The 16,353-nt window shown below is 43.7% G+C and overlaps 1 protein-coding gene across 2 annotated transcripts in view; it reads left to right on the top strand.

Moving 5' to 3' along the window:
* Positions 1 to 16,353, top strand: part of RAB31 (RAB31, member RAS oncogene family) — a 99,183-nt gene that overhangs the window by 23,095 nt on the left and 59,735 nt on the right. The window lies entirely within an intron of this gene.

The following is a 16,353-nucleotide window of genomic DNA, read 5'->3' on the forward strand; positions in this document are numbered from 1 at the left end:
CATGGGGCACTTGAGAGAGGATTCTCTGCTCCTTGAAGTCTTTAAACTACAATTTGAGGACTTCAATAGCTCAGACATAGGTGAGGTTTTTCATAGGAGTGGGTGGCTGAGATTCTGTGGCCTGCGTTGTGCAGGAGGTCGGACTAGATGATCAGAATGGTCCCTTCTGACCTTAGTATCTATGTATGTATGTATGTACTTGGGGCAGTGAGTCTGTGCTTCTGATTGCCACTGCCTGTGCTACCGCAGCTACTCTATTTTTTGTGTGCTGGTTCAGTGAGGACTAGTACAAAGTACTAGTACTTTGGGAGTATATCAAACACCACCCATTTGTGGCACCAAAATGAGAAGTCACTTGAGAAACACATCCCTAGCTCCAAGGGTAGACATATCCTAAGGGCTCCACTAACTCTTGTCAGGGCTGGGGCTTGAGCAGCTTGAGAATCAGGGTGCCATAACCAGTTCTGTTTTTAAGGGGAATCCCTTTAAATAACCTCACGGTGATGCCCTTCGCCCACATCTGCGTACCTTGGTGCTGAAGAGAATCTGGTCTTTCGTTTTCAAATAGCACGTGAATAACTTCTAATGGTATGCATTTTTCCCTTTTGTTCAATATTGAAATATCAGTTAATCAAATAATTGATGGCAAGTGCTCAACTGTAGTTTTTATATTGAATTATTTAAAGTTTATTGGACATAGTATCCAGTTTTCAAATGTTGCACTTGCAAAATGTGCATGGAGTTTACTGTGGAAAAACCCACTTTGCTCTTCGAAGCAGGGACAATGTCTTCATATGTGTCTATGCAGAGCATACCCAACGGGGCTTTGATCCTAATAGAGGCCTCTGGGGACTATTTGATATAAAGGTTAAATAATAATATAATAATAATGTATACCTATTGATTAAGTAATTGCATGCAAAAGCCCTCAATTTTTCATGTCAGTTTTCATGCACTAAAGCTGTTTTGTGCACAGAGCAGGTGTTTACTCAATTTTTATTTAGCAGCTGAAACTTAGGAGCCTATGTCTTAAAAATTTGGCCCATGATTGAGATTTGACAATGAAGGAGGTAAAGTGGTGCACTTTAGAGAACTCTTGTCAGGCTGCAAGTCAGAACAAAAGTTAAACATTTGTCAGGAGGGTGGCGGTCCTTAATATGTGTTAATGGCTTTGCTAACCTGAAGGACTCAGGTTGTGTGTGTATGTAGGCCAAAAACTTAATTTAGTTTCTTAGGCCAAAAACTTAATTTAGTTTCTGTGATCACTGTAACAAATGCCAATTAACTAAATAGTTATGCTTGTGTGTGCGCACACACTGGAGAGATAATAAACTACAATCAATATTAATTAACATTGGAAATGTGAGGTAGCTTGCAAGTTGCTTCACAGCACATTTTCCTTCCTTACAGTTTTCAAATTCAGGACCAAATACAGACGTTCTTCAGCAGTTTTACTCAGTGGTTACTCACATGAATTTTCATTGAATTTAATGGGAGTTGGCCTGAATAAGATCCAGAGGGTGAGATTTTGGGGAATAAAGATGGTTGTACTTTTTCAAGCTCTGCCCATGCAATAAACTCTCCCCAGGTGAGTTGCAGTAGATTGTAGAGTTGTTCAGAATATGATTATATGTGCTCTCCGAGCTCCACTGGGCTCCTTAAGGGTGGCTTCCCCTTGTGGGGATTTGAATATACCTATAGACTCATAGACTGTAAGATCAGAAGGGACCATTATGATCGTCTAGCCAGACCTCCTGCAAAACACAGGCCACAGAATCTCACCCACTCACTCCTGTAATAAACCCCTAACCTATGTCTGAGCTATTGAAGTCCTCAAATCGTGGTTTAAAGACTTCAAGGTGCAGAGAATTCTCCAGCAAGTGACCCGTGCCCCACGCTGCAGAGGAAGCAAAAGACCCCCAGGGCTTCTGCCAATCTGCCCTGGAGGAAAATTCCTTCCCAACCCCAAATATGGCGATCAGCTAAACCAGAGGTTCTCAAACTGGGTGTCAGGACCCCTCAGGAGATCACAAGGTTATTACATGGGAGGTCGCAAGTGGTCAGCCTCCACCCCAATCCCTGCTTTGCTTCCAGCATGTATAATGGTGTTAAATATGCAAAAAAGTGTTTTTAATTTATAAGGGGGGGTCGCACATAGAGGCTTGCTATGTGAAAGGGGTCACCAATACTGAAGTTTGAGAACAACTGAGCTAAACCCTGAGCATGTGGGCAAGACTCACCAAGCAGAAACCTAGGAAAGAATTCTCTGTAGAAACTCGGATCCCACCCCATCTAACATCCCATCACAGGCCACTGGGCGTATTTACCATTAATAGTCAAAGATCCATTACCAGTAACTGTCAAAATTAGGCTATCCCAGCATACCATCCCCTCCATAAACTTATCAAGCTTAGTCTTGAAGCCAGATATGTCTTTTGGCCCCCACTGTTCCCCTTGGAAGGCTGTTCCAGACCTTCACTCCTCTGATGGTTAGAAACCTTGGTCTAATTTCAAGTCTAAACTTCCTGATGGCCAGTTTATATCGAGTTATTCTTGTGTCCAAATTGGTACTGAGCTTAGAAAATTCCTCTTTCTCCCTGGTATTTATCCCTCTGATATATTTATAGAGAGCAATCATATCTCCCCATAGCCTTCTTTTGGTTAGGCTAAACAAGCCAAACTCTTTGGTTCTCCTTTCATAAGACAGGTTTTCCATTCCTCTGATCATCCTAGTAGCCCTTCTCTGTACCTGTTCCAGTTTGAATTCATCCTTCTTAAACATGGGAGACCAGAACTGCACACAGTATTCCAGATGAGGTCTCACCAGTGCCTTGAATAATGGTACAAACACCTCCTTATCTCTACTGGAAATACCTCGCCTGATACATCCCAAGACCGCATTAGATTTTTTCACAGCCATATCACATTGGCGGCTCATAGTCATCCTGTGATCAACCAATACTTCGAGGTCCTTCTCCTCCTCTGTTACTTCCAATTGATGCATCCCCAGTTTATAACAAAAATTCTTGTTGTTAATCCCTAAATGCTTGACCTTGCACTTTTCACTATTAAATTTCATCCTATTACTATTACTCCAGTTTACAACGTCATCCAGATCTTCCTGTATGATATCCCAGTCCTTCTCTATATTGGCAAGACCTCCCAGCTTTGTATCATCTGCAAACTTTATTAGCACACTCCCATTTTTTGTGCCAAGATCAGTAATAAGATTGGTCCCAAAACTGATCCCTGAAGAACTCCACTGGTAACCTCCCTCCAGCCTGACAGTTCACTTTTCATTATGACTTCATTATGACTCCCTTTAACCAGTTCCTTATTCACTTTTCTATTTTCATATAGATCCCCATCTTTTCCAATTTAAGTAGTAATTCCCTGTGTAGAACCGTATCAAATGCCTTACTGAAATCGAGGTAAATTAGATCCACTGCATTTCCTTTGTCTAAAAAATCTGTTACCTCCTCAAAGAAGGAGATCAGGTTGGTTTGGCACGATCTACCTTTTGTAAAACCATGTTGTATTTTGTCCCAATTACCATTGACCTCAATGTCCTTAATTACTTTCTCCTTCAAAATTTTTTCCAAGACCTTGCATACTACACATGTCAAACTAACAGGCCTGTAGTTACCCAGATCACTTTTTTCCTTTCCTAAAAATAGGAACTATGTTAGCAATTCTCCAGTCAACAGTACAATCCCTGAGTTTACAGATTCATTAAAAATTCTTGTTAATGGGCTTGCAATTTCATGTGCCAGTTCCTTTAATATTCTTGGATGAAGATTATCGGATATAGTCCCATTAAGCTGTTCGAGTTTGGCTTCTACCTTGGATGTGGTAATATCTACCTCCATATCCTCATTCCCATTTGTCATCCTGCCATTATCCCTAAGCTCCTCATTAGCATCTCTGAGATGCTTGGTCTACAACTGCCTATGAATTTTTTCCCCTTTCTTGGGATGCAGGCTTCTCATAGTTTCTTCAACTTTGACTTGAAGTAATTCCAGGCCTCCTCTGCCTTTAGATCCACAAGTTTTTCAGTCCAATCCACTTCCCTAACTAATTTCCTTAATTTTTTAAAGTTAGCCCTTTTGAAATAAAACCCTAGTCACAGATCTATTTTTGTTTATCCTTTCATTTAGTTTGAACTGAATTAGCTCAAGATTGCTCAAACCAAGGTTGTCCCTTAAAACCATTTCTTCTGAGGTACTCACCACTCGCCAAAACCAAATCTAAAATGGCATCCCCTCTAGTCAGTTCAGCAACTACTTGATGAAGGAATCCATCAGCTATTGCATCTAGGAAAATCTGAGCCCTATTATTATTACTAGCACTTGTCCTCCAGTCTATATCTGGGAAGTTAGTCTCCCATGATCACACAATTCCCATTAGTATTTACTCAATTAAAAACATTAAAGAAGTCTCTATCCATATCCAAATCAGATCCCGGTGGTCTACAGCACACCCCAAGCACTATCCCAGGGGAGGTTCTAGTAGCTTCTTCCCCAATGTGATTTTTGCCCAGACAGACTCTGTCTATCCATTCCATGTGACTTATCCATTCCATCTGTCTTGTTTCATTAAGTCTACCTCATCATTGATATACAATGCTACTCCACCACCTTTGCCTTTATTTCTGTCTTTCCTAAACAGCACATACCCTTCAATACCTGTAGTCCAGTCATGACTACTATTCAACCATGTTTCTGTTATCCCTATAATATCTGGTTTCACTTCCTGCACCAGTAGCTCTAGTTCCTCCATTTTGTTATATAGGCTCCTCACATTGGTGTATAAACATCTTAATTTTTGTTGTTTGGCCTTGCTCGCATTCTTTACCCAATTAGGCACAGTCATTCTACTGCCAGTATCACCTATTAGACTGGTATCTACATTACCCTTCCTCCTTATGTCCATTCTCCTGCCCCGAGCTGTATCCTTTCTTACTTCGTTTTCTTCCCTCTCAATGTTAAAATCCAGTGTGGAGATTACCTGGACATCTCCCCCAAATTCTTAATTTATTTCTTAATCAGTTGTGCCAGCCTCCATCCTAGAAGTCTATTTCCCTCCCTACTCAGGTGAAGTCCATCTCGAGAGAACAGTCCTCTGTCCGTGAATGCCTCCCAGTGGCCATACATCCCAAAGCCCTCCTTATAGCACCACTGCCTGAGCCATCTGTTGATCATCATAATCTTGTCCCACCTTTGTTGCCCTTCTCTAGAAACAGGCAGAATCCCACTGAAGATCACCTGAGCCTTGATTTTCTTAAGCATTTTCCCCAGCCTGGCATAGTCTCCCTTGATACGTTCCAGCAAGAATCTAGTCGTATCATTTGTTCCCACATGAAGGACAATCAGTTAATTCTTTCCCGTTAGGATCCTCTTCAGCCTCAGGTCCACATCTGTATCTTAGCACCTGGTAGACAGCACACCCTTCTGTTCTCTGGATTAGCTCTGGTTACAGGCCAGTCTATCCTTCTCAGTAAGGAGTCCCCAATCAAATAGACCTGCCTTTTCCTCATGATGGTGCAATTCTCCAGTCTATCCCCTGTTCCCTCTGGCTGCAAGTTCTCTTGATTCCTATTTTCCCTTGCAATCCTCTTCAAGCTCTGCTTAGCTCCTGGGGCTTAGCTCCTACTTTTTTGGGGAGGAAAAATAAATGATGTAGCTCATCCAGACACTACCCATTTGTGGCACCAAAATGAGAAGTCATTCACAGTGAATTGTGCAGATCTGTAACCCTCCCTCTCCTTTTTATATGAAAAATTAAATAGTTAATGTGGACATTTAAATCATCATTGGACATCTGAGTTAACCCCTCAGATTTTCACACCTCTTAGGGCTAGTATTTTAGGCTTTCTGCTGATTCACATAGACAGAATGTGCAATGGCTACATGTTAATATTTTTCGTGTTTTCTTTGCAACGATAACTAGCTACTTCCTTTTTTTTCATGAAAGCTGAGTGTCTGGAGAAGAATATAGTAGCTTCAGAGAGGTCTGGATGTGGTGTATGGGCATGTACTGACTGTTTCTGAGCACTAGTAAGAGACTGAATAGCTACTTATTAAGGATATCAGGATTTGGCCCTCAGTGTACTAAGGGCAACTATAAGAGACTTGGAGGTTTTAAACTCAGTGGCAATAGCCACTGATGGACCTATCCTCCATGAATTTATCTAGAGGGTTTTTTTTTTTTTTTTTTTTTTTTTTTTTTTTTTGAACCCTGTTATGGTCCTGGCCTTCACAACATCCTCTGGATGATATAAGCTCTGGTGGCCACCTGCTGCCATGGTGGCGGCATTTGAGAAACATTAGGAGCCTGGGGTCTGCCATCATATTACATCATTGCGAGGGAAGACTCACCACCTTTTAATTAAGAGCAATATAATTATTTTCATTGAGACGCCCATCAAAGACACTCAGTTGCAAGAGACCAAGAGCACAGGAGAATGGGGGGAGAGGGCGAGCTTTGGCTGAGGTTTCGCTGGGCAGACCTTGCAGTGAGCAAAAGGGTTAAAGGACTCCAGGGTGATGGAGTACGTGGAGTGGAGAGATAGAAGAGAAGAGGGGTCTTAGCAGTGAATGTTGATTGATTAGAAGTAATGGATTGGGGAAAAGGAGGAGGCAGGTGAGAAATGTTGGAAGAGACAAGGTGGTGGTCAGATGGGGAATTCAGCAGTGCAGAGCCAGTGGGAGAGAAGAGCCAGGGTTGCAGGTTAAATGAGGAGGTGAGTTTGAGAAGACAGGAGGCTAGGGTTCAGATGGTAACTTGGTTTGTATAAAGTTCTGAATTATATACTTCCCACTTGTTTATCAGACTCTTTAACTTTTTCATGTTCACTCTCTTGACTGGTCCATCTCTGTATGTCAACAGGGACCTGCTTTGTAGAGAGAAGCTCAGATGATAAACCAGAAGGACCTGATTCTTCTGTTCACTTGCTGCACTTTGTGGAATCAAGTGTACAACATTGTTACATTTTGGTTTTGTTTCCCTCTGTGATTGTATTGACACGCAGAGTAAGCCTCCAGTCAGCAAACTTATGATTGAGGATGTGTGACATCCCTCCACAACCACCAGTGCTGTTCACCATCACAAAGTCCCCGTGGCAATTACAATTGCTCACATGGAAAAATAATTAGGAAATCAGAGTTTTTAGCTGTCTTGTAGACAATAAGTGATTTGTCCTTTCTGGAAAAAGTTAATTGCACGCTCTCCTTGTACTTTTATTTTCATCTCTACCTTACATGTGGCCCGATCCTCTTTCTTCCTTTACCCCCTGTTCATGCTTCCCTACTCTTTATCCCCCTTTTCCTGCTATCTCTATGTACATGCTTCCCTAACACTTGTTTTCTTCATATATCTACATATCTCAGGTGAGTATCCGAACCACCAGGCTGTTAGATATTCTGGGGTGGGTCTCCCTCTTTTTGACCAGAAAGTCCTCCCTGGACCCGAGAAACCTTTCTCATCAAAACTGGCATGTTCCTGTGAAAAATTTCAGTTTTGACGAATTGATGTTTTCCGGTGGAAAAACCATTTAATCGAGAAATTCCTGACCATCAGGGAGTAGGAGTCTGCAGCTCAACTGTTTTGGTTTCTCTTTGTTTTTCATGTGTGCATCTTAAAATTAAAACAAATCTGATTGATGAATGCAAGGACTCCTAGTTTATTTAATCAGAACACCATAAGTTAGCAGGACCAGATGGAGAACACTGCATGGAGAACGGTTTGTAAAAAAGAGTGACTGCTTCCAGAAGCCGGTTAGTCCACCTAACTATTTTCAGTCTCCCAGTGCAACTCCAGATGTCTGCCATACATGTAATACAGCTAGTAAGCATGGACATCTTGAAACTGATGCCTCAGTTAAGATTTTAGGACAATGTGAGGTAACCTTGGAAGCATTTTGAACAGAAATTTTTGCTTTATATGTCCATCTCTGCATACCCTGCAATGAATGCTGTTAGGAAAGTGAATTTATTTTTAATATTAGCTGTTGAACCAGACATTTTCAATAGCTTCCATCTCTCTCCCATGGACATTACGTATTGCAATAGAATGTCAGAACAGTTTAAGGCTTAGTGGCTTGAAAAGCAGATGGGTACTGTTGGTATTTATTTTTTTATATTTATAATTTTCGGAAAAGATTGCAAATGTATATATGGATTATATCCTTTTCCTCCCACCTTTTGTACGTCAGTAGTTTAAGTTCTTAGTGTCAGGGTCTGTGTCTTCATATTTGCTTATACAATTCTTAGTACAATGGGGCCCCAATCATGCTTGAAGTCTCTGGGCATTACTTTTATATAACAATGAGATGATGATAAATAACATTGCCATATTCGCAGGAAGAAGGAAAGATTATTTTTCTCTAAGGGAGAGCAAAAGACATACAAGTATTAAGGAATGTCATAAGTGAAGTTATTGTCCCTCAAGAGATTCCCTGACTAATGAAAAGGATATAGTGATGGGAAGATATGTAAGCATTTCCTGAGAGATTGTTAAAATTACAAAATAAGCCACACAAACCTGCAACATGGCAGAACAGACAAAATTATCCATACTTCTTCTAAGTAAAGAAGATAGTCAAGAAACTATACATGCTTGAGTTTACTCACATAGTGGGATGTACAGATTGTATGTGAAAGAACTACATGTTGAATAATCACACACAAGGAAGGGTGCCAAAACTTTGCAACAGATGTCTAGAGGGCTGTGTGAGATCTAGAGATATGGACATGCCTATAGACACTATCCAGCACTCAGAAAAAAATGCCCAATTTGCTCTAAGTGTAACCTTTTGCTAACAAATGCAAATACTGTAAAAGAAAAACACAGCAAAGGAAACTAATGTGCATTGAATCCATACAGCAACTGCACCAGTAGACAAAGGCTGGTCTATAGCAAATGAACACTAATGGCTTACAAAATGGCCTTGAATGCTGACTCCCCAGCTGTGTATTTAGACCCATATATGGTCCTCATCACTGTAGAAGCGGAGCACTTTACTATTATTAATGGATTTTAGTCTCTCAACATTCCTGACAAGTAGAGATTTATAATCCTCATTTAACACACAGGGAACTGAGACACAGGAGCTTAAGAGCAGGGTCATGCAGAAACTCTGTAGCTGAGTCAGGAATTGAACCCAGTTTTTTTCAAGTCTCAAGCCACTGACTTAACCACAAGACCATCCTTCCTCCCTAAGGTACAGCTGGACACATGACGAGGCAGACAAATGTGCTTGAAAGCAAGAATTGCAGTTCCTATTTCTACAGGGAAAAGATATCACTTCACTCTGCAACATGAGAGACGTAAGCTTGGCTTTGTAACTATTACAGGGCATAGAACACCTATTTCAGGCCTGGAATCAGGCCAGCAATTGAAAATAATAAATACGTGGTTTTACTATGGAAGAATTGACTCAAACCATCACAACTTTACTGAAGAAATATACAGACATAGTTGAAGGATAGGAAAAGTAATATTGTGTACTAAATTACTGTAAACAAAGATGTACAACATATCTTACATGCAGCCAGGAATGTACATGTGGTGCTGATGGACAGACTACAGAAAGAATTAGTGTTTATTGTCAGGAGACGTAATTGAATAAGTGGAGGAACCTACAGAATAAGAACATCCTCACTGACACAGAATCAAATCTGGATCTCTGTGCTTGTACTTTGACCCCAAGGGATTGAATGCCAGCATTAGAAAGGAGTATTATCACATACCAGCTAGACATGAAATCCTGGGAGAGAAGGCATGTGCCAAATTTTTCATCATTTTTGATGCATCAAATGGCTTTTGGTAAATCCCTCTTACATAGGAGAGTAAACAACTATGCATTTAACAGGCCATTAAGCAGGCACTGTTTCCACTGCCTCACTTGCAGCCAACTGTCCCGGGATTGGAGCTGAGTCCGAGAGAGCAAGAGGACTGCGAAAAAACTCCAAGAAAGAGCTGCAGAAGCAGCAGCATGAACTGGCAATGGTGGAGCGGAGAGGCATAGGGGACTTCCCAGGGGTGAGTGGGGATAGACCCTGGGGTGCCAGTTCCACAGGGAACCCCGACCAAATTGCCAGCCTGCTCAAAAGCAGTGAGGTGGGCATCCACATCTCTCCCCCCACACTCCTTAACCAGGGGCAGCAGTTAGAGAACTATGCAGCAACTCTTGCACAGCATTGATGGTGTAAGACCATGCCTAATCTCATGCGGCACTCTACATACCAAGAATACAATGCCAGGCATGTACAAGTTCTGCAGAGTGCCAGGGATAATGAATAAAGTAAAGTGCCAATACCAGAAAATAGGACTCTTATTTGGAAGAAATTCTGTCAAAGTATAAAGATGGTTGTTTTTTATAAAGAGGTAAGGACATGCTGAGTAGTTACAGTTCTATGTGAGAGATGGCTATAGAGATAAAAGATCATCCTCTACTGTGGAATGCAGAGATTGCCCCACTCCCAGAGTCAGAGGGCAGGAGGTGCTGCTCAGTGAGTAGATTCTTGTCTGTTTCACACAAGCCACTCAAAAATAATCTTCTCTGAGAAGAGCACGACATACTCTTAAATAATGTCCTTTGCACTGACACTGGGACAGATGGAAAAATGAACTTTTAAAAAATACATTTCAAAATGAGGGTTATTTATGTTCTTTTGACTGTGAAAGTAAAGAGTTAGGGCACCTGAGCATAGGTTCTCCTCATGATGGCAGACTCAGTTTAAGGGCATAGACTCTTTTTACCTTCATGAATCAGAGGTGAAAGACAGCAGGTCAGTCTAAAGGTTGCTCTTGGATTTTCACCTGTCCATTTAATTTGTAGTGGTATTTGCTGATTTGACACATCTGCAGATGGAAGCACTTTGAATGCAGCAAAAGCTATTTCTCATTCTCAGTAAGCACTACTGCTAATAACCGCATTCTCTCTGGGACAGTTCCAGAACACACCAGTTGAATCTCCTGGTCTCCTGGAGGGTGGTAAGTTACGCCTCCAGCAGAGCCTTCAGACCAACCAGTAAAACAATACTGTTTGTGAACAGAGAGGCTGTGTTTAAAACTAGCGCAAGTTTACTGGGCAGAATGGTTCTTGGATTAAAAAATTGTGGTCAGGAGTCTATAGTACATAACTCTTTCATGTATCTTTACACAACTGATAAACATCTACAGTCAGGTTCAAATGCTCTTCAAGTTGCCTACTAGAGCCTTTCAGAGTTTCTGCAGGAGCACAAGTGTATTAGTAAAACGTGGAAAAAATTGCAATGCTGCCTGTTTCTGCTCATCTGGGTAACGATTAAACATTACTACTACTGTCAGGCATAGAGTACTAGGGCAGGCAGCAAATGGAAAAGCTTTATTTTATTATCATTTGGGAGTGGGAGTTAGAAGATATAGCAGCTCCATGAGAGAAAAGGTAGCCGTGTTCCTGACACTCCTCTCAGCTGCTGTTTGGTGATGGATGGGCATCTTTGCAAATAGGATGCAGAGTCAGTGACTCAAGAATATTGAGTGCCAGACACTGGATAGGAAGCTGTGTTTGATATGGAAATCAGCCTTGATCAGAGCTTAAGATGGGTTTCTGGAAAAGTCTACTAATGCTTTCTGATGTGGCATGGCAATTTGCTTTCTTGTAGCTAATAAGCTGCTAATCAGCCACCAATATTACAGTGTGATTGCACTCTACATAGTTACAACTACTGTGAATTTTGATATGCCAGAGACCATTAAAATGCTGCCATGAGCTAATGGGAATGGCTTAGGGGTTGCAATAGAAGCTATAAATCATAGGCTAAAGTACAGCCAAATTCCACAGTGGAAAGAGCAGATATTTTGATGTGCAAAAGCTCAACTGCCAAGTCTGGTCTAGCTGTATTATATAACCGCATCTGGTAGAGCGGCTAGAATGAAAGGTCTCTCAGCGTTTCCATTTTTGAAGAAACTCATTGATTTCCCACCCCCCACCCCGCAGGTTAAATGCTGTCCTTCCATATTGTAAACTTGGCATACAGATTGCCTGTCCAGAGGCAGATTTTATTTCAATTTAAAAATCATGTGCTGGTAAATTGTTTTGAAATTATGGGTGGCAAATGTTGTCGGTAGCTACCGGTGTGGTGCTCCGCTCTTGTTCGATGAGGATAACAGTCGGCTGCGTGCATGTTCCCTCTGTGTGCTGCCCCAGCTCTGCGCAGATAGCTAACACAGCAGACCCTGAGAGAACCCCCAAAAACCACAGACTCTAGTAAGGTACAAAGGAACCTGAGCCAGGTTTATTGTCAAATGAAGCACAGTAATAGTTCCCCATAGACTCTACAGGGCATACTACGAATTTGTGCTCTCTGGCAATAGACACAGCTCAGTCAGTGGCGGGACACTCCACTGGCCCCTAGGCTGGTCAAAGATATGCTCTCCAAGACCTACTTTTATACCGTTGCAGGACCCATAGCTCATCATAGTTCAAACGAATCTATCCATCATGTTGTCCTTTTGACCCTGTCTTTAAGATGAACCTGCCTGTTCCTTGTTATGTCTATGGAGTGTCTTGCCACTGTCTTGGCACAAGTTCCTCTCATTAGCGCTTGTGTGTGTGCATGTGCCTCTAACAACCTTTTTCTTGCCAACTTCTGTGAGTGGGACCTGCCTCTGGCTCACAGCCCAGCTTTGCTGGAGGTACTTTGGTTCAGGCTTCAGGCCTCAGACTGGGCCTCTGATACAAGAATTTATATTTCAGGGCCTCCGCTTACTACAGCAAAAAAGGGTTTTTTTTTTTCTTTTAACAATTTCAGACTTTTTAATATTTACTTTATATAAAAAAAAATCTTACCTAAATAGATGAAATTTTACCACTTCTTTAAAAAAGAAGGCTTCCACTCCCTTTGTCACATTGGTGAATGAAGCTCCACTGGTGTGACAAAGAAGAGAATTTAGCTTAAACAGTCTACAGAATAGACTAGCGGCTCTGTTATTTGTCAATCTGTATTGAAACTGCCAAGATGGCATGAACATGAGACTGAAAACCAGGACCTCTTGAATTCTAATGCCAGCTTTCACATTGAGATGTGGGCCCAATCTGGCTCCCATTGAAATCAATGAGAATGCTGTCAATAGGAGCAGAATCGTGTCCTCACTCTGACATTGGACAAGTCACTCAATCTCTTTGTGTCCGAATACGGTAACAATACTTACTTGACTCCCGGGTTTGTCATGAAGATTCATTAACACATTTGCCACAACCATTGCTGGTGCAGATAAGTATATTTTGCACCTGTCTCTGCCAGCCTGGTCCATTGTACCCCCAAAGTAGGAGGGCAGATGGCTGTACTACCTCAAGGTTTTGACTGGGGTGGGCAATGCTAATTTCTACTTTGGGTGCAATGGGAGCTACACCAATAGAGTTTGCCTAAGAGTTGCAATGAATCAGCTCATCACCTGCGTACATTAGCCACACTCTTTCCTTGGCCAACGTAAGGTGATGTGTCACTCGTGTGGTAGGCTCCCAGCCAATCCACAAGCCAGGAACTGGTCAAATAACTCCCAGAATGGGTATATGAGCACCACAGGAGGACCAGCAGCTCAGTCTGCTCAAGGCTACTCCGGGGCTTGGAACTCTCTCCTGTCTGATGATGGCAACAGACTCCCCAAGCATTAGCCTGCTCTCAGCCCTGCTCCAGCTCCAGTTTTGTTCCACCCTTGCCATGGACTCCTGATTCTGGCTCTGACCACTAGGTCTGACTGCTCCAGCTTGGACCCCTATGAGTGATCATCTCCCATCCCAGCTGCTGATAGCCAGTGCCTCCTGCTTGTAGAGCTGAACTGGTTGGTGCAAGCCTCCTGATGGAGGGGAGTACAAAAGCTCCTTGTGCCCTTGCAACTGTGTCATTGGCTGGACTTTAATCCACTGAGTTGGCTGGACTTTAATCCACTGAGGTGCCTCGTCCAGGGAACACCAGCATAGGCTGTCCTTGAGAGTATAATCGAACTGTAGAAATCAGTAGAGAGAATCCTGTTAACTTCAATGCAAGTTGGGTCCGGCACTAAATTTGGCTCAGTGTTTGTAAAGAGCTTTGAAGTGCTCTCTCATTTCAAAGTATTACTAATGTTGAAAAATAGATGCTGTATATGTACTCTAGCTGCTACTAGTAATTGTTACTAGGCGTTAACATCCTTTGATTTTTCAGCTTTTTTGAACTGAAATTTGCTAGATTTAATTTGTAGGGCCAAATTCTGCCCCAAGTTAAAACAGAGGTGATGTGTGGGAGGTAGGTGGGTGGGTGGGTGGGTGGGGGGGATGCAGGGTCTCATACCCTCCCCCCCAGATTGCTCATCACATCGTGCTACAGGGCCCCCTCCCTTCAGAGCAGCTGAGTCAGCGAGCTGTGCTGGGCAGGGAAAGGCAGAGGCAGGAGCGGAGGAACAGCTGGGAGCAGCTTGGACATGCCGCTGCTTTAACTCTGCTGGGAGAGTCAGAAGAACAGCTTGGAGCTGCACAGAGGGGCTGCTGCTTTCCCAGAGGGGTGGGGTTGGGTGGGGCGGGGCTGCTTTCTGGAAGGGGAGGGTTGCTACAAGGAGGGGCATGACTTGAGCTGTACTGGGGTTGTGCCCTCCCACTGTCAGGAGGCATGGGTCATTTACCCAGTGCAGAATTTGTCCCTACAAATCTTGTGGCACCCTGTACCTCAAAGTAGCACCCTGGAGCCCCTGTATTCACAACTGTCATGTAATTATGATATGTTTTGTACAAAGTATGCCTTTTGAGTACTTGTTCAACAGATCAAAACTTTTAAAACATTAATATTCTGTTGGATTGTATGTGCTATCTTTACATGTGAAGTTAGAGTATTATACGTGTTACCAAAATATGTTGGACAGCCAAGCTTTCAGTTGCAACAAAGGATCAGCCAGACATGTGCTGATGGCCCATTAAAGGGGATCCACTCTCCTAACAGCCATCCCAGAGACTTCTCAGAGAGAGAAGTGCAATGGAGACCGTTTGACCTAGGGTTGCCAACCCTCCCAGATTGTACGGCAAGAGCCAGTACACAGCCAACCAGGGGGCTGGGGGCATCTTCCCCAGGCAGGCAATTTAAAAGGGTCCTGGGATCCCAGCAGTGGCCAGAGGCCCTGGCCCTTTAAATCTCCACAAGAGCCCTGGGGTGGTGGCAGCAATTTAAAGGGTCCAGAGATTTAAAGCCGCCGCCTCCCCCTCCCCCGGACCTCTTAAGTTACTTTCACCCCGACTATCTCTGACCTTTATGCCTACCACTTATAATCACTTAAAATCTGTTTTTCTGCCGTTAATAAATCTGTTTTATATTTTATCTAAACCATTGAGTTTTGGTTGAAGGGCTTAGGAAATCTCAGCTCAGGTTAACAAGGGCTGTTGCAAGGGCTGTTGTTGGAGTGGCAAACTAGGTAGTGAACTTACGCTGGTCAGGCTTCTGACCAAGGGTGCCAGAACAGGGGGAGCCAAGGGGCCATAGCCTTCCCACTTTTGAAAGCGGACTGTCCTGATCCATCTAATTTTGCCATGGGCCCAGCCTCCTGCTCCTTCTCTTTCCTCTGGGGCCCTGCCCCCCAGCCTGGCTGGAAGCCGGAGCCTGGCCTGGGTAAGTGTGGCCAAGGGAACCCAGGCAGCTGTTGGGAGCTGCGAGCCCTCCACCTGCTGGGGATGGGGGTGGGGTCCTGAAATCAGCCCCCAGCCTGTGTCCTTTACTCCCAGGGCAGATGGAGGGTCTGTGGCTCCCCATAGCTGCCTGGGTGGCTCTTACTATGGCCTGGGTGTGGCTCTTTGGCCCCTGAGGCCCTGTCCACAGGCCAGGCCAGAAGCAGGAGTTGGGTCGGGGTAAGAGATGTGCAGGCAGCTGTGGGGAGCTGCGGACCCTCCACCTGCCCTGGGCGAGGCACCAGGGGGCAGAGACATGGGCTGGAGGCCACTCTCAGGGCCCCCCACTACCACCCAGGGCAGGTTGAGGGTTCATGGCTCCCCATCCCCACTCTGGCTTCCAGGTTGGCTGGGGGGACAGGGCCTTGGAGGAAGAGGAAGAGGAGGGGCAGGGCCACAGAAGGGCAGGGCTTGCCCCTCCCACCATTAGGACAAATCCGCTGCCCCTTCTTCTGACCAGTGCAAGGCTGGGGAGCTGGGGGGAGTTGTCTGGAGCCTCCCTATTGATGGTTCATGAGTGGCAAGGAGATCCTTTATGTAACTCAGTTGGATGTGTCCCTGCCTGTGGAGTCTGTGTAAGTGCAGTACTTGCCAGAGGTTTGTAGCTTGCCATCAGCATTGCAGTGTGAGGGATATCCCAGGCTGGTCGGTTTTGGAGGGCTCCACGGTACCACAGTCCA

Source organism: Dermochelys coriacea, chromosome 2 (genome assembly GCF_009764565.3).
Source record: "Dermochelys coriacea isolate rDerCor1 chromosome 2, rDerCor1.pri.v4, whole genome shotgun sequence".
NCBI lineage: Eukaryota > Metazoa > Chordata > Testudines > Dermochelyidae > Dermochelys > Dermochelys coriacea.